Source organism: Pogoniulus pusillus, chromosome 4 (assembly GCF_015220805.1).
Source record: "Pogoniulus pusillus isolate bPogPus1 chromosome 4, bPogPus1.pri, whole genome shotgun sequence".
Lineage (NCBI taxonomy): Eukaryota > Metazoa > Chordata > Aves > Piciformes > Lybiidae > Pogoniulus > Pogoniulus pusillus.
In genome coordinates this window covers 45,155,702-45,174,770 of record NC_087267.1, presented here as the reverse complement: position 1 = coordinate 45,174,770, position 19,069 = coordinate 45,155,702, and the positions used below count along the sequence as shown (strand labels likewise).

Sequence of the window (19,069 nt, the reverse complement as noted above, 5' to 3'; positions counted from 1 at the left end):
AGAGGTTGCAAAGCTGTGTATATGTGGTGCTGAGGGTCATGGTTTGGTGGTGACCTGGCAGTACTGGGGCTAATGGTTGGACTTGATAGTCTTAAATGTCTCTTCCAGCCTAAACAATTCTATCATAGAATCAACCAGGTTGGAAGAGACCTCCAAGATTATCCAGGCCAACCTAGCACCCAGCCCTAGCCAGTCAACCAGACCATGGCTGCCCAGGGCAGTGGTGGAGTCCTCATCCCCAGAGAGGTTGCAAAGCTGTGTATATGTGGTGCTGAGGGTCATGGTTTGGTGGTGACCTGGCAGTACTGGGGCTAATGGTTGGACTTGTTAGTCTTAAAGGTCTCTTCCAGCCTAAACAATTCTATCATAGAATCAACCAGGTTGGAAGAGACCTCCAAGATCATCCAGGCCAACCTAGCACCCAGCCCTATCCAGTCAACCAGACCATGGCACTAAGTGCTTCATCCAGGCTTTGCTTGAACATCTCCAGGGATGGTGACTCCACCATCTCTCTGGGCAGCCCATTCCAATGGCAAATCACTCTCTCTGTGGAGAACTGAGTAGTTTGCTTGGGGCACTCTTGTTGCAAGGTCCTTGGTGATTACTTGAAGCAATGCCAGCCCAGGGAGCAGATCCTTTCCTCTGCCTTCAGAGCACCCAGAATGAGAGCTGCTCCTTACACAGGTCTCTTTCTCCTGGAAAGCAGTCCCCAGGCTCGTGTTCTCGCTGGCAGCCGGTGTTTGTGTTCTAATGCTCGTGTTAATGATATCAACAGTCACCTTAAATCCTGCTCATGCTAAACTCTGAGTTGGCATTGGGCTGGTGACTAGCTTCTACTTCACAGGGGCTTGCCAAAAGCTGTGGGATGCCCTTTGAAGATGGAAAAGCAAGTGCCATAAAATTATGCAGCCTTATTAGTGGTATTATTATTTATTCTCCACAAACATCTGAGACTCTTCTTCATCCCCTTATCCCTCCTATCAACTCCAATTGCTTAAAACCTGTGGCAGCTTTCAGGGACCCACAACCAGATGCACCATTCAGCAGCCCCAAACCACAGGTGAGCATCCCAGGGAATGCTTTCTTGTCCGCTTCCAAAATGCATCTCTCCAGGAAGGCGATGTGAGCATCAAAAGCCTCTGTGCTCTTCTGCCAAGAGATAAATCACAGCATGGGCATGTAGGCTGGCAAGGGGAGCGTTCTCCTGGGATGCCAGCTTCTGGGAGCTAATTGCCAGGGAGAGAGTGGAGAAAGCTCAGTTTTTCCAGGCCAACTGGAAAGTGGCTGGTACAGGTCCTGCTCTGAAGTGAGGAAAGGTAGATGAAGCCTTGCTGTGGTACTTCACTCATCCATTTCTGTTATGGTTGTGGCCAGCAGATCAAGTGAGGTGATTCTGTCCTTCTGCTCTGTTGACACTCCACGTGCACTGTTGGGTCCAGCACAGGCATCTTCAGCACAGGAGAGACATAGACTTGTTAAACTGGGTCCAGAGAAGGCTACAACAATGATATGGGGGCTGGAACTTCTCTGCTTGCAAGGACAGGATGTGAGAGTTGGGGTTATTCAGCCTGGAGAAGAGAAGGCTCCAAGGAGACCTTTCCTTTCTTTGAGAAACCTATAAGAAAGAGGAGAACAGACATTTTAGCAAACCATGTTGTGTCAAGACAAGAAGTGATGGGTTTGAATTAAAAAGGGGAGATCTGGTTTACATCTAAGGAAGAAATGTTTTAGGCTGAAGGTGGTGGGAGGTTGCCCAGAGAGATGCTGGATGCTATATTTGGACAAGTTGCAGATTAGGCTGGACAGGTCTCTGAGCAAGTAGTTGAAGATGTCCCTGATGATTGCATGAGGAGTTGAGACTGTTTAGTCTGGAGAAGAGGAGGCTCAGGGTGACGTCATTGCTGTCTACAACTACCTGAAGGGAGGCTGTAGCCAGGTGGAGTTGGTCTCTTCTGCCAGGCAAGCAGCAACAGAAGAAGGGGACACAGTCTCAAGTTGTGATGGGTGAGGTCTAGGCTGGATGTTAGGAGGAAGTTGTTGCCAGAGAGAGTGATTGACATTGGAATGGGCTGCCCAGGGAGGTGGTGGAGTCACTGTAAAGGCATGTCCAGGATTGGACATGAGGTGTCTTGGCAGTGCTGAGTTAACGTTTGGATAATCTTAAAAGCCTTGGTTCATACTGTGCTCAGTTTTGGGCTCCCCAGTTGAAGAGGGACAAGGATCTGCTGGAGAGGGTCCTGTGGAGGGCTGTGAGGATGATTAGGGGACAGGAGCACTGCCTGATGAGGAGAGGCTGAGAGACCTGGGACTTTTCAGTCTGGAGAAGAGAAGACTGAGAGGGGATTTAATGTTTATAAACACCTGAGGACTGGTTAGGAGAGGGGGGACAGGCTCTGCTCACTGCTCCCTGCGATAAGACAAGGAGCAATGGATGCTAGCTTGGACAGGATGATCTTGGAGGTCTCTTGCAACCTGGTTGATTCTCTGATTCTATTCCGTGGCCTCTCCAGATCTATGCCATCTGCACCCAAGCTGCACTGTGTCATAGTCTAGTGCAGGAGACAACCAGAAGGGGGATAAAAAAAAAAGAGCAGAAAAAGGAGCAAAAGTCTTGCATCTGACATGGGAGATTAAATAATTAGCAAACGTGGCAGGGAAGATGATGAAAAACAAGTGCAGTGATTCATGTTTTATGTCTCCTACTGTACAGAACACTTTAAAGTGTCAGGCAGCATGACAGTCACTCTTTAAACCAATTAAATCTTTATAATAAATAGATTCTCCCCCTCCACACACACACATACTCTGTGTCTCTTTCTGTGTAAGGATCTAGTTTGCTCTAGAGAGCCTGGTGATGCATTTGCTAGAGAGCCACAAACAAATGGGTCCCTGCTTTTCAAAAGCCTCTTTCATGCCAATTATTTACCTTCCTTAAATTAATCTCCAGTGGGTGAAGTAGCCATAATAATATATTTTATGGGTTTGGGGTTTGGGTTTTTTTTTTTCATTGTGCTTTTTGTTCAAGGAGATTAAAACCAGTAGCTGGAGAGGGTAGAGGAAAGTAGTCTTTTAATGGTTGGGCAAGGTGGTTTGGCAGCTCAGAGATCAACAGAGCAATATGTGAGCTGGGAGCAGATTTTGGAACCCCCCATAGCCAGGGAATTCATTTAGAGAGGGCAGGTTGCTCTAAGCTCTGCAGGTGAAGGTGGGTTTGGAGGTCAGGTGGGGGTCCAATTAAGTGAAGCAGGGTCATTTTGTGGGCCAGGAAAGCAAAGGCTGCAAGAGAGAATGAGATGGAATTTATTTGCCTTGTGCATCATCTCCCAGAGGGAGACTGGTTGATTGTTGACCCCTTGGACTGGCAATACTAGAATGTGCTGTAAATTGGGAGCAGCACTGGTGGAGGCTGTGCTGAGAGGGCAATGGAGAGTGTGGTTAGTGTAGCTGTTTCCCCTTCACCTCTAAGTTTCCCCAAAAGTAGTGGAGGCATGAGAAATGGAGCTGCTTGCATAGTATTTGTTTCACCAAACTCCTCTTTGGCTGCTTCACAGCTCGTTGCTGGTTTCTCTTTGTGTTTCTTGACAAAGAAAAGGGATTTGCCACTCCAGACTCTGGGGTAAGATCAGGTTCCCAGCTCTGATCAAAGGGATGTTGCTTTTCCCCAAGCCCAAGGAAGATGCTGTGGATATAACTGGTCTTTCACCCATGGCAGTCTCTTCATTTTCCATTTCCTCTGCCATCAACAGCACTCATATTTATGCATCTTTACCTTGCACATGCCAAAATCCACCTCTAACCCACTGAAATTTTAATCCAATTAACATTAAAAGAAAATGAAGGGACACTGAGATTGGAGGTTGCCCTTGCAGTAGCCACCAAGCCTCTCCTAAGCCAAAGTATCTCAGTGAGCATCATCAGCCCCTAGCCTGTGATTTTTTGAGTGGCATCACTTTTATGTTTTGGAGAGGGCACCTCAGATGCAGAAAAACAGCTTCTTTGTCAGAAACATCTTCAGCTTTATTTGGGGAGGGTGATAAAATTATTCCACAGCCTTTTCTGCCAGAGGGGAGTTAGAGAAGCAGTGTTCCTGCTATTAGGCAAAGATCTTTTTAATTGGGCAGGGTGAATATTCACATCTGATAGTAACAGGGCTTTAATCCTTCCTTATGTAGCTGCAGTCCCCCTCCTGAATGGGTTTTAATGACCTGTTGTCTAGATCATTAATATCACAAGTGCTGATGCTGGTAGGAAACACCAGAATCAAAGGGGAGACCCTGAGAGGTCTGGGAGCAACAACAGTTTCCATCTCCCCTTTGTTGTGGAAAACGTGAGCATGGGCACCCTGGCAAACCAAATCAGCAGCAAGGCTTTGGCCTCTTGCAGTGGGTGAGGGGAGGGTTAACTCCAGCAAATTGCAGAAGCTCAATTAGTTCAATTAGGAGGTTGAAAATTAAAGCAGCTCTTCCTAAACCCGTGTCTAGGACTCTAGGCTCTGCCTGCAGGCTCAGAAGCACTCCCACACTGCCCTGTTCCCTGGGGTTTGCAGCTTTTGAGGGCAGCCTGTGTTTAAGAGGGAAGGTGAGATTCTCACCATCTTTAATCCAGCCTGGGCTGGAGGCACTCTGTAAAAACCCTCTGTAAAAGCTGCTCTTACTCCAGCGTGTTCTTGAAGGAAGAATCTGCTCCAGAGAATCCCAGCAGGAAGAGTTTTCATAAAAATCAGAAGGAAAATGGTAAAATCATTTTTTGTTTTGGTCTTAATTTCACAGCATTCTTTGGAGTGCCTTCCTCATAGCTCCTGAGCAATAAGCACCAGTCCCATCCATCCATCCTCACTGCAGTTTTTGTCTGCTGTGTGACAGAACCTGCCTTTTGATAATCACAGGAGGAGATGAGGGTATTAACATAACAAATCTGTGGCTGTCTCCAGAGCACCGCGTTGCTGGCACCTCACAGAACGTGTACATTGAGTGCTACCCACTTCCCACTGCTCTCAAACCACCCCATGCATTAAGACCTAATGAATTACTACCTGACAAATTAATCAGCTGATGCAAGGAGCTGGTGTTTGTAATGCCCTTCTCTCCTTCCTCTGGTGGCATAAAACGTTTTGCAGCTTTTAGCTTCCTGCTGTAGATTGCACTGTAGTGTGGCTGCTTCACTAGAAGGGCGTTGAGGTGTTGGAGTGTGTCCAGAGATGCCACAACAAAGCTGTTGAAGGTTCTGGAGAGCAGGTTTTCTGAAGAGCTCCTGAGGGAACGGGGAGGTGTTTAAAGGGAGGCTGGATGAAGCACTTCATGCCATGGTTTAGTTAATTAGAAGGGTTGGGTGATAGGTTGGACTCGATCTCAGAGGTCTTTTCCAACCTCTTTAGTTCTGTGAGTCTGTAACTGCAGTTCTACCCAATGTGCAGCTTCAGCTCAGCTCTGGGCAAGCAGTAACAGTAATTGGGCAAGTAAAGTTGACAACTGAGTGTTGAGTCACCGTCCCTGGAGGTGTTCAAGAAAAGACTGGATGAGGCATTTAGAATCATAGAATCAACCAGGTTGGAAGAGACCTCCAAGATCATCCAGGCCAACCTAGCACCCAGCCCTATCCAGTCAACCAGACCATGGCACTAAGTGCCTCATCCAGGCTTTGCTTCAACATCTCCAGGGAAGGCGACTCCACCACCTCCCTGGGCAGCCCATTCCAATGCCAATCACTCTCTCTGCCAACAACTTCCTCCTAACATCCAGCCTAGACCTAACCCAGCACAACTTGAGACTGTGTCCCCTTGTTCTGTTGCTGGTTGCCTGGCAGCAGAGACCAACCCCCACCTGGCTACAACCTCCCTTCAGGTAGTTGTAGACAGTAATAAGATCACCCCTGAGCCTCCTCTTCTGCAGGCTGCACAGCCCCAACTCTTTCAGTCTGTGCTCACAGCAGAGCTGCTGCAGCCTCTGAGCATCCTCCTGGCCCTGCTCTGGACATGCTCCAGCATCTCCACATCCTCCTTCCTGTAATGGGGGCTCCAGAGCAGGATGCAGTACTCCAGGTGGGGTCTCACCAGAGTGCAGTAGATGGGGAGAATCACCTCCCTCGACTCCCTGGCTACCCTTCTCCTGGTGCAGCCCAGGCTCTGGTTGGCCCTCCTGGCAACTGGTGGTGTTGTCTTCATCCCTAGGATGTTCAAAACATGTGTAGACACAGCACTTCACAAGGTAGTTTAGCAGGGCATGGTGCTGTTGGTGTGGCAGCTGGACTCAATGATTTTAGAGGTCTTTTCCAACAGTCTGGTTGACTGGCCAGGGCTGGGTGCTAGGTTGGAGGTCTCTTCCAACCTGGTTGATTCTATGATTCTTAGAGATTCTCTAGTTCTGTCAGACACTGCTACACTCACAGAGGAAAACAACTCTCCCTGCAACAGGGTAACAGCCCGGCAGTGCTCCTGACAGCTGTGGATGGGAAGAAGTGACTCATCCCTCTGGATTACATTAGATGAGTGAAAAGTGTTTACCTAAGCTGGAAGTTAATGAGAAAAGAGGGGTTAATAACCTCCACATGCTGGGTATTCTGGTAAAATTAGCCTCATTTTTCCCCTGTTCATCCCCATGTATTTTATGCCAAGGCAGGTACCACTCCCTGAAGTGTCCTAGCCTCATTCTCTCCCTTATGCAGCACAGGACTGGATCAGAGCTGTCATCTTCTTGCAGCAAGACACAGCATGCCCCTCAGGGTTAAAAAAACCCGTTTGCTCTCAAGCTGTCTTTGTTTTCCCTGAGCTCCCCCCTGCCTAGTGATTAACTTCCTCTCCTCTTGCAGTGCACACAGCGTTTGTGCAGCTTTTATTACCTGGGCTGCTCTGGGAGGGGAGGTTCTGTACCCTCGGTGAACCACATGTCTCTGCAGAACGTCTCAAGCTGCCGTCTGGCTCTCCTTTCACTCTCACCCAGGCTGTCTCCTCAAGCCAGGGCAGAGAGAGAGGCAGACAGCTCCCAGAAGCCAGAGAAAAGCACCTTTCCCTCCCACTCTTAGCAGCCCCTGTTCAATTCACATGGCTGGCACCACTGTGGTGCATGTTAACGCAGCCCCTTTTGTTGGCCCAGCATCCTGAGCTGGTGGATTAGATGCCATCTGGAGGCAACCTGTCTCAGCCTGACAGCATGATGAATGGTGTCATAGGTGATTCAATCCTGACACCTGCTTATCTTTCTATGCCCCTTTGCCCCAACCTTGCCATGTCCATTAGATTGGCATCTGTTGGCAATAACTTCTCAACATCTGCTCTTGGTTACCATGGCATGAAAGCACAGAATCAGTCAGGGTTGGAAGGAACTACAAGGATCACCTAGTTCTGATCACCCCTGCCATGCCCAGGACACCCTACCCTAGAGGAGGTTGGCCACAGCCTCACACAGCCTGGCCTTAAACACCTCCAGCCATGGGGCCTCAACCACCTCCCTGGACAACCCATTCCAGCCTCTCACCACTCTCATGCTCAACAACTTCCTCCTCACCTCCACTCTGAGTCTCCCCACCTCCAGCTTTGCTCCATTCCCCCCACTCCTGTCACTCCCTGACAGCCTCAAAAGTCCCTCCCCAGCTTTTTTGTAGGCTCCCTTCAGATCCTGGAAGGCCACAAGAAGGTCACCTGGGAGCCTCCTCTGCTGCAGCCTGCACAGCCCCAACTCTTTCAGTCTGTCCTCACAGCAGAGCTGCTGCAGCTCTCTGAGCATCCTCCTGGCCCTGCTCTGGACACACTCCAGCACCTCCACATCCTTCTTGTTTAGGGGCTTCAGAACTGGATGCAGGACTCCAGCTGGGGTCTCAGCAGAGCACAGCAGAGGGGGAGAATCACCTCCCTGGCCCTGCTGGCCACACTTCTCCTGATGCAGCCCAGGCTCTGCTTGGCTTTCTGGGCTGCAAGTGCACACTGCTGGCTCCTGCTGAGCTTCTCATCCACCAACACCCCCAAGTCCCTCTCCTCAGGGCTGCTCTCCAGGCACTCACTGCCCAGCCTGGATTGGTGCTTGGCATTGCCGCGACCCTGCTGCAGTGTGTGAAATGGGAGGAATGGAAAAGATGGGATGTTGGAGGAGTTGAGATTTCTGAGGTCTAAGTGTGATGCTGGATGGATTTATAATTACATCAGTTTCTCCCCACAGATCCTCTAGGCTTGAAGGAGCTACTCACATTAGGGCATTGATTTTTTTTCTGGAAGGTATGGGCTCCAGGCTGGGGTTTTCTTTTGCTTTGTGAAATCAGGGACACTTGAAAGTGGAGTATCATAGAGTCACAGATTCACTAAGGTTGGAAAAGACCTGTAAGGCCATCAATCCCAACCATCAACCTGACAGCACCAAGCTCACTAAACCATGTCCCAAAGGGCCATGTCCACATGGTGTTTGGTTGTCTCCAGGCTTGGTGACTCCATCTCCCTGGTTGGCCTGTTCCAATGCCTGGACTTTGAATACAGTCCAGCTAGTGGGGCTGTGACACTGCCCATGGACAGTGTCCAGTTCTGGGCCCTTCAATTCAAGAGAGATGTTGAGGTGCTGGAACATGTCCAGAGAAGGGCAACAAAGCTGGTGAGGGGCCTGGAACACAGCCCTGTGAGGAGAGGCTGAGGGAGCTGGGGGTGTGCAGCCTGCAGAAGAGGAGGCTCAGGGCAGAGCTCATTGCTGTCTACAACTACCTGAAGGGAGGCTGTAGCCAGGTGGGGTTGGGCTCTTCTACCAGACAACCAGCAACAGAACAAAGGGACAGAGTATCAAGTTGTTCTGGGGGAGGTCTAGGCTGGATGTTAGGAGGAAGTTTTTGTCCGAGAGAGTGATTGGCATTGGAGTGGGCTGCCCAGGGAGGTGGTGGAGTCACTGTGGCTGGAGGTGTTCAGAAAAAGCCTGGCTGAGGCACTTAGTGCCATGGTCTGGTTGACTGTTTAGGGCTGGGTGCTGGGTTGGGCTGGATGATGTTGGAGGTCTCTTCCAACATGGTTGATTCTATGATTCTATGATTTTCCATCTGCCACTCTGCTCCCCCAGCCATGAGCTTTGGGGTCTCCTTTGGTAAATGTGTCTCTCAGAACTGGCACCTCACTGGAAATAGGATGAAGGAAGAGAATGGGCCGTGCCCTCTAAGAGGCTGTAGCAGGAGATCTGGTCTTTGGGAGCAGTTATTGTAACTTTTTACAATACATCAAGACTAATAAAAGACCCAAGTACATGAAGAGGAGCAGCTTTATGGGCCAGGGGAGACTATATCTTGACTTATTTGCTTGATCTCCTCTAAGCCAGCCTCTCTTTTCTGCCTTTGACAGCACTTTTATCCTCTCACCTTTTTGCCAAGCCATGTTTAATCATAGCCCATCAGTGACAGCATTTGAAAAGCTTCTCCTCAGTCAGTGATTCAGTGCTGAGTATTGTGGATACTGGCAGCAATGTTCAAGCCTGCTGGATGAAAGGGGTTCTGGGTGGCACCTGCTGGGCAAAGGTTCAATTGCATTGATGGGAGGGCGTTAACAGACCATCAGGGGCATGTCCTGTATCCAAAGCTGAACACCTGGCTGAAAATGTCTCCTTTGAGATAGCAGTGCTGATGCTGTGGAGATGAGATTGTTGAAGTCCTGGGCACTGGCCCTAACAATTACTACAAACTAACCCAAACTCTCCAGTCTCGATGCACTGCTCAGTGTTCAGTTGACCCACTCAGTTATTTTGTATTCTCCTCTCCCCTGTACTGTGTCCTATTTTCTCTCATCCTCATTATCCTTCCCCTTCCCTTCACTTACCTTTGCACTCTGATCCTGTAATATGTAGCCATCCCTTGTCAGATGTTGATCCCTCTTTGTCTAAATGCATTGTCTATTCTGTGATTCTTCCCTCCCTCCCACGTCCTTCCCCCAATCTGTTCAAGGCTCAATTCCTGTTGCAGACACTATCTCAGCTCTGGAACAACACATGACACTCCTGGCAGTCATTTTGAGCTTGGCTGCTGTCCCCAAGTTGTCTAAGGCACTTCTGAGAATGATGAGAAGCTTCTGTGTGCCTTCAAAGTCAGAGCTAATTGCATTAACTCCAGATCACGTAACTCCCGTAGATGACAGCTGCCAAAATTAGGAGCACTAGTGAGGTCTTATAGGAGATGATGGGGATGATGTGCTGGATTCAGCATAAAGGAAATCCTGGGTGTTGACAAAGGCAGTGGAGGTTGGTGGTTCTTCTGTATCCAGGATGATTCCCCACCCCCCCCCTTATTCTGCATTTAAGGGGATGTTGTCTATATTATCAGCCCATTCTTGAGTCCAGAACTGCCCACCATCCCCACTGAGAATGGAGGGTACATAGGTGTTAGCAGTCTGACCAAAGTCAGCCAGAGCTGTGCTCACTTAGTGCCTTCATGTGGACCCAAGTTTGGTGTCTCCTGGGGCTAGGTGAAGTGTGTGCCTCCATACAGCCTCAGCACGCCACAACGCAGGCGGCTTCTGATCCCCTCCAGAAGGGTTTCCTATGCACGTCCCGAGGAGTTGTGAAGTACCTGGTGTACCACTGTTGTAGCATACTAGGGCATCATCTGCTCCAATCACCCTGCTGAAAGGTTGCACAGGGTTCTGTCTAGGTGGGTTTTGAAAATCTCCAGAGCAGAAGACCCTCCAAAGCCTCTCTGAGCAGCCTGCTCCAGTGCTCTGGCACCCTCAGGAGAAAGACATTTCTGCTTAAGTTCAAAGCTTAAGTATCCTTGAGCTAAAAACACAAGGGCAGCATGACAGCATGCAAACTTCATGTCTCACCTAGTTTCATGCCGTTCTCAAACTAGGGCTGGGTGCTAGGTTGGGCTGGATGAGCTTGGAGGTCTCTTCCAACCTGGTTGATTCTATGATTCACTTAGAGGTGGAGACCATTCTCACTGTTTCTGTTGTTCTTGGTTTTCCTAGTTGCTGTCTACAACTGCCTGAAGGGAGGCTATAGTAAGGTGGGGTTGGGCTCTTCTCCCAGGCAAGCAGCAACAGAACGAGGGGACACAGTCTCAAGTTGTGCCAGGGCAGGTCTAGGCTGGATGTTAGGAGGAAGTTCCTGGCAGAGAGAGTGATTGGCATTGGAATGGGCTGCTCAGGGAGGTGGTGGAGTTACCATCCCTGGAGGTGTTGAAGCAAAGCCTGGCTGAGGCACTTAGTGCCATGGTCTGGTTGACTGTTTAGGGCTGGGTGCTAGGTTGGTCTGGATGCTCTTGGAGGTGTCTTCCGACCTGGTTGATTCTGTGACTCCAGTGGTCTTTGAAACCAAATTACAGCTTCCAAAATATCTCAAACCCCCAAACACCAGAGGTGTTAACTACTGATAATAAATCAGTAGCTGTTAAATACTGATTCTGAGAGCTTGCTTCATTCATTTCTGTCCCAGTGTTGTTTTTTATTGCTAAACTTGCAGAACTTGAGAGCAATAGGAGGAAATTTATCTACCTCCACTAAAAGCTTGAGGTCTCATTTCAGACTAATATGTTGTCCCTCTCTCTGTTTTTCTGACACTGAAGCCATGGCTGGGAGGGTTGGGGTTTTGTGGTTTTTTTGGTGGGTTGGGTTTTTTTTTTTTCCCTTTTTCTTGTAGTCAGTTTCATAAGATCAGCTACAGTGTTTTCCTCTACTGATAGAGGATATTAACAATACCTGAACTTGAGAACATAGTATTCTCTGAGGAGGTCACATAGGTTCACATAAGGTGGTACCCTCTTTCTTCAGGATCATTGCTCTGAGAGCTAAAGCAAGCATTCACAATGCGACAGGAGATCTAAACTCAGCTCTTGCTGTGCCGAAATGAAGTCTATGATCACCCAGTCCCTGTAGCTAGAGGGCAAAAATGTCACAATTGGGGTGATAAAACAGGATTTTTTAGCTGATGAGATCTCATACAGCTCTGTTTCAGTTGATCTCCATAGCAGATAGTAATTCACACCCAAGTATCACAAAATCCTGTGGTTTAATTTAGGCACAGAAGGGACATGAATATTAAGAGACAAGAATTAAATTTAGCTCTTGGCCATCTGATTGCATGGCTTCTATTCCTCCCTGAACTCACAGAATCACTGTGCTTGGAAAAGACCTTTAAACTTATCAAGTCCAACCCTTACCTACCTGTACTAAAGCCACTATTACACCATATCCTTGAGCACCACATCTAGACAGCTTTTAAATACATCCCAGGATGGCAGTTCAACCACTTGCCTGGGCAGCCTGTTTCAGTCTTTGGTGCAACCCTTTCAGTATAGAAATTGTTCCTCATGTGCAACTGTCCAACCAAAGCTCCCCTGGCACTCAATGCTGTTTTCTTTTGTCCCAGCAGTTGTTATTTGTGAGAAGACACTGACACCGAGGGGGAACTTCTTTACTGTAAGGGTCACAGAGCACTGACACAGGTTCCTCAGGAGGACTGTGGAATCCTTCTCTGGAGACTTTCAAGGCCTGTCTGGATGTGTTCCTCTGTGATCAGTGTTAGATAGCATTGTCCTGCTCTGGCAGGGGGGGGTTGAACTCGACCTCTGTTTGAAGCCCCCCATCCCTGGAGGTGTTTAAGGCCAGGCTGGAGGAGGCTATGGCCAACCTGGTCTAGGGTAGGGTGTCCCTGCCCATGGCAGGGGGTTTGGAACTCAATGATCCTTGTAGTCCCTTCCAACTTTGACTGATTCTGTGATCTCCTTGGGTCCCTTCCAGCTCCTAACATCCTGTGATCCAATCTCTCTGCAACCTCCTTTGAGGTAGCTGAAGAGAGCAACCAGGTCTCCCCTTAGCCTCCCTTTGGAGGAGCCCAGAAGAGATCTCAGAGGCTGAGGGAGCTGGAGTTGTTTAGCCTGCAGAAGAGGAGGCTCAGGGCAGAGCTCATTGCTGTCTACAACTACCTGAAGGGAGGCTGTAGCCAGGTGGGGGTTGGGCTCTTCTGCCAGGCAACGAGCAAGAGAACAAGTGGACTCGGTCTCAAGTTGTACTGGGGGAGTTCTAGTCTGGATGTGAGGAGGAAGTTCTTGCCAGAGAGAGTGATTGCCATTGGAATGGGCTGCCCAGGGAGGTGGTGGAGTCGCCATCCCTGGGGATGTTCAAGAAAAGGCTGGATGAGGCACTTAGTGCCACGGTCTGGTTGACTGTTTAGGGCTGGGTGCTAGGTTGGACTGGATGATACTGGAGGTCTCTTCCAACCTGCTTGACTCTATGATTCTACCCAAGACTGCACTCTGAAAAGCCAATTAAATCTGGCCAGGCAGAGGAATTATAAGATGGGGATGGAGAATCATAGAATGGTTTGGGTTTGGAAGGGACCTTTAAAGTTCATGTAGTACAGTCCTACTGCAGTCATCAGGAACATCTGCTGCTGGAGCAAGATTACTCAGCACCTCAGACAACCTGACCTGGAATATTTCCAAGGCTGGGGCATCTGGGCAATGTGGGCCAGTGTTTCACCACTCAGTGTAAAATTTTACTTCCTTCTCTCTAGTGCACCTTTCTCTTCTCTTAGTTTTCAACCATCAGCCCTTTTGGTGTTGCAACAGGCTAAAAGAGCTTGGAGTTCATTAATCACTGCTGTGCGTACATCTGCTGGCTGGTTGCATCTTCAACCCAGGGAGATTATGGTTGAAATATTCAAAGCCACCTAACAGATTTATGAGAAATAGAGGGGGAAAATGAACCATAAGCAAACCCTTCCTGCTAGTTTGAAGGAAAATGATCTTAAATCCCATAAGCGGCTCTGAGATGAACCTCTAAGCAACATGTTCAAGGTCACACGGGGAGGTTGGCACAAAGGGGTTGCTAACCTATATCTGTGGGGCTCCAACCATGCAGCATTCTCTATTCACCTGACTTAGGAAGCAGGTAATCCCTCTGACCAGTTCTCTCCCCAGCTGGGTAAAGACCCTAACCATCCTCTTGCCCACAGTCTGCAGGCCTGCTCTCTGTGTGGGAATCATCAGCTGAGGGAGCTGTGCTTGTTTAGGCTGGAGAAGAGGAGGCTTAGGGCTGACTTCATTGCTGTCTACAACTACCTGAAGGGAGGTTGGAGCCAGGTGGGGTTGGTCTCTTCTGCAGGCAACCAGCTGTAGACCAAGGGGACACAGTCTCAAGTTGTGCCAGGGGAGGTCTAGGCTGGATGTTCATAGAATCATAGAATCAATCAGGTTGGAAGAACTTCCTCCTGACATCCAGCCTATACTTCCCCTGGCACAACTTGAGACTGTGTCCCCTTGGTCTATAGCTGGTTGCCTGGGAGAAGAGACCAACCCCACCTGGCTACAACCTGCCTTAGGAGGAAATTATAGCCAGAGAGAGTGATTGGCATTGGAATGGGCTGTACAGGGAAGTGGTGGAGTTGCCATCCCTGGAGGTGTTGAGGAAAAGCCTGGATTGAGGCACTTAGTGGCATGATTTAGTTGATTGGCTAGGGCTGGGTGCTGGGTTGGACTGGATGAGCTTGGAGGTCTCTTCCAACCTGTGGTCCATCTGAGAACAATTTGAAAACAAGGAAGCAAACAGACCTCAAAGGAATAAACATAAAGAAGATCCCTGGAAAACATTTCCTTGCCTTTCTTCCCACCTTCTGCATAGAAAGCTGGTGACTGTCCTGTCTGGACTGGACGCTCCACTGCTGTGAATACCACTATCATGCCTCCCACGTTTTCCAACCAGACAGCTCAAGTCTGTGTTAATCTCCTTTCCCTGCATAAGCCCTTCCAAATCCCTCGGTTCACAATCCCCAGGTGGTGAGCAGTCGCTCTTGTTAGAGCTGGAGGAACCGAGGTGCAGATCTCACGGGGCTCAGATGTGAACACTTGGTGATATTTCTCTCCTTTTGCTACTGAGAACTTGGGTGCAGATCTTTCTGATGGATAACTGTAGGCACAGTTAGTGCTGTAAGGTCTAAGTTGCTGATTTTGTGGATGCAGAGAGGACCTGGGATATAAATAACGCAGTAGATACAGCTCTGCCTGTGGACTGTGTTTACATTCAAAGCATGGGACAGGGATGCTTGGATCCAGGCATTTAGAAGGTGACTCCCAGTTCTCCTGATGACTAATAGCTGCAAACTGATACAGCAGATTCTTTCCAGCCTGAAGCAGACTGAGGGATGTCAGCAGTGCTCAGAGGTGACGTGAGGGCATTTCATGCCAGGGACTTTTCAGTCAGTGCCTACTGTACTGTCACATAGAGACAGAGCTGTTTAGCATCTAAATCAGGAGCTGGGAGGTGAAGCTTATGTGTTACAAGTTACTATGGTCTCTTGGTAAGACATTGAGTTGCTGAAGTGTGTCCAGAGAAAGGCAAAGGAGCTGGTGAAGAGTGTGGAGAATAAGTCTGAGGAGTGGCTGGGGGAACTGGAGTTTAGTGTGGAGAGGAGGAGGCTGAGGGGAGACCATTTTGCTCTCTACAGCTACCTGAAAGGAGGTTGTAGTGAGGTAGAAGTTGATCTGTTCTCCCAAGTAACTAGTGATAGGGTGAGGAAGTGGCCTGAAGTTACAGCAGGGGAGGTTTAGACTAGATATTAGGGGGGAAAAAATCACTGCAAGAGTGATCAGGCATTGGGACAGACTATCTAGGGAGATGGTGAGTCCCTGTCCCTGGAGATGTTGAAAAATGTGTGCACATGGCACCTGAGGACATGGTTTAGTGACCATAGTGGTTTTGGGTTGATGGTTAGACTCAGTCTTAAAGGTCTTTGGAGTCACTGTCCCTGGAGGTCTTGAAGCAAAGCCTGGCTGAGGCACTTAGTGCCATGGTCTGGTTGATTGGCCAGGGCTGGGTGCTAGGTTGGACTGGCTGAGCTTGGTGGTCTCTTCCAACCTGGTTGATTCTATGATTCTAAGATTCTTTTCCAACCTTAGTGGTTCTATGAAGGTCAATTCATGGAGTTTACTCTGCTTTAATTCTCCAGATATAGAAGAGAATGTGTTTACTGTATCCCTTGTTCCCAAGGGATGCTCATGAATGCTTGACAAGTGCTGCGAGATCCTTTCGTATGGACTGAATCCTTCCAAGATGGCTCTGCCAGATGAATTGCAAGCAGGGAGAGTAGGAAATGTAGTTTGTAAGAGAGAGATTTTTAAGACAGATGTGTCTCTCTTTTTTTTTTTTAAGACAGCAGATTTTTAAGGAGCTGTGATGTGTTTTTGAGCCATGATGGGCAAATCTCAGAGGGTTCATTAAGCGTTCCAGACTCATTGCTTCTCTGGCAATGCAAAAGCTTGCGAGATACTTGCTTGTGAACCAAGTGTGCCCAGTTTGCCTCTGAGATTTTCAGGTCTCCCACTGAGCCAGATTTCACATCCAAAAAGTCTTTCTCATGTGTTCAGATGGCTCAGCTTCTGGCTGAGATGGAGCTGTGAAGAAACTGTGAAAGAAAAAGCAGGGTAATGGGTTGGTTTAGAAACAATTTTGAGAAGCAGAGGCAGCATTTTGGGGAGGGGAAGCTCAGTTTTGCAGTCAGCTCTGATTTTACTTGGACAGCCTCTGTAAAGATAGCACTGTCTTAGCCTGAATGTGACTTGTTGATATCTTATGTCTTCCAGTGCCATCTGGACCACATTTAGCTGAATACCTCCAGGGGTTTGCAGCAAGTTAGAGATTGGTTGGGCAAAGCTTCAAAGAAATCACATCTTGGTCTTTGATGAACCATAGTCAGAAAGGAAATCCCATAGCTTGTAAGCCCTGACACTTCTTGAGAGTGCCATGGTTATGTCATGTGGGCAAGCTGGCACAGCCAACTAGTATGCCTCGAATCTGCCCAGCCAACCTCTTTGGGTATGTGGAGCATCTCACAAGGGAGAAGGGACATTTAAAAAGGACAGACTAAACAAATCTGAATGCTGCTGAGTGGGAAGTATGAAGCCTGGCCCAGGAATGGATCAGGATTATGTGTCTTGTGTTGCAAGCTGAACTCTGATTTAGACTCCCATGAACTCTGGAGAAGTCATGAGTGAAATGTACAGCCTTGTCTAAGCTCAAAGCCTGCTCCTTCTCTCTATAGGAAGTTGTGTGCAGGCTGGAGCAGAACTCCTGTTTTCCTGATGTCTCTGAAGTCTAGGTCTCATCTGATCATTAAATCCAGACTATGCCTAATGATACAATAGACATCTATCTTTGTAGTTCCCATTTCTAGTTCTTTAGTTTAGGGAAGGCCCAAATGTTGGAGAGACAGCATAGAATCCTGTAGGTTGGAAAGACCTTAAAGACCATTGAGCTCTAGTGCTGACTCCTCACTGCCAAGTTCACCAGTAAACCATGGGTCTCAGCATCATATCTACGTGTCTTTTAGATCCAGCCAGGGATGGTGACTCCACTGCTGCCCTGGGCAGCCTGTTCCAGGTCTTGACAACCCTTCTGGAGATTAATTTTCTTCTTAATTCTACCTGAATCACCCCTGGTGCAACTTCATGTTGGTTCCTCTCATCCTGTCATTTGTTACTTGAGAGATCAGATAGTAGCTGAAGATGAACCAGCAGTGTGCCCAAGTGGGCAGGAGAGCCAATGGCATCCTGTATTGGATCAGCAACAGTGTGGCCAGCAGGACAAGGGAGCTTATTCTTCCCCTGTACTCAGCACTGGTCAGGCCACACCTTGAGTGCTGTGTCCAGTTCTGGGCTCCTCAATCCAAGAGGGTTGTTGAGGTGCTGGAAGGTGTTTGGAGCAGGGCAGCAAGGCTGGGGAGGGGCCTGGAGCAGAGCCCTATGAGGAGAGGCTGAGGGAGCTGGGGGTGTGCAGCCTGCAGAAGAGGAGGCTCAGGGCAGACCTCATTGCTGTCTGCAGCTACCTGAAGGGAGACTGTAGCCAGGTGGGGTTGGGCTCTTCTGCCAGGCAAGCAGCACCAGAAGAAGGGGACACAGTCTCAAGTTGTGGCAGGGGAGGTCTAGGCTGGATGTGAGGAGGAAGTTCCTGGCAGAGAGAGTGATTGGCATTGGAATGGGCTGCCCAGGGAGGTGGTGGAGTCGCCATCCCTGGGGGTGTTCAAGAAAAGCCTGGCTGAGGCACTTAGTGCCATGGTCTGGTTGACTGGCTAGGGCTGGGTGCTAGGTTGGACTGGATGATGTTGGAGCTCTCTTCCTACCTGGTTGATTCTGTGATCCCCATTTGGCTCCAATCTCCTGTCATGTATTTGGAGAGAGCAAGAAGGTCTCCCCTGAGCCTCTTTTTGTCCAGACTGAAGAACCCCAGTTCCCTCAGCTGCTCATCAGAAGACATTTTACCAGCTTCATTGCCCTGAATGTCACCACCCACTCTCTGTCCCTTCTTTGAACCACCCTCTGTGCCTTTTTTTTTTCAGCCTGGAGTCCCTCTCCTGCTTCACTCCAGGCAGAGGCAGAGATGTGTCACTGGGCATGGTGGTTGTTTGGTTGTTTCACAGTGAAAAATTAAAGAAGTAAAATTTCTCCTGCTTCACTGCTGTTGCAGAACTCAGGCTCAGGAAGTGGGCTGGAGGGAATACCATCCTGTTCTTGGTTCTACAAGCTTCCTTGCTGACCTGGACCTTTCTCCCTGCTGGGGTTTTTCTAATTGCCCTTTTCCCTCTTACTATGAGAGATACAAGGACAGCTTTTTAGCATGTAGCATTACTGGCTGTTGGTCTCCTGTTGGTCTGGGAAGGTGGTTAGGATGGTCAGTCTTCCCTCATTTCTGATGTGCCTCCCTCGTGCACGCTGTCTGTCTGTTCTTGCAGGACCTGCCATGTCTGCAGTCCTGTCTTTGGCTTGCAGTCTGTGTTGGCTGTTGTCCAAAGGCTCACACCGGGTCCAGCATCGCTGGGACAAACTGCCAGAAACAATCCTCAGATCTCTCTGGTCTTAAGTTAATTCAGTGCTCTCAGTGGATTAATTCCAGAGCTAAAGACAGATACAGAGAACAGTAATTACCTCTCTCCCACACGTATCCTTTCCCTGAGACTGTACATTGCACAGAGTTTCTCAGTGGCTAAACTCTTGCTGTGCTGCCTCAGGAGTCCAAAAGACATAGGGAAAGGAAAACAAATAATAATCATATCAAAAAACCCAACCAAACAAGCAAGAAACCCTGCCAGCCAAAAAACAACCCAACCCTGAGAATGTGTGGCAGAGGTAGAGAAAG

General features: G+C 48.8%; 1 protein-coding gene across 4 annotated transcripts in view; it reads left to right on the top strand.

Moving 5' to 3' along the window:
* Nucleotides 1-19,069, top strand: part of PLXNA4 (plexin A4) — a 611,173-nt gene that overhangs the window by 164,672 nt on the left and 427,432 nt on the right. The window lies entirely within an intron of this gene.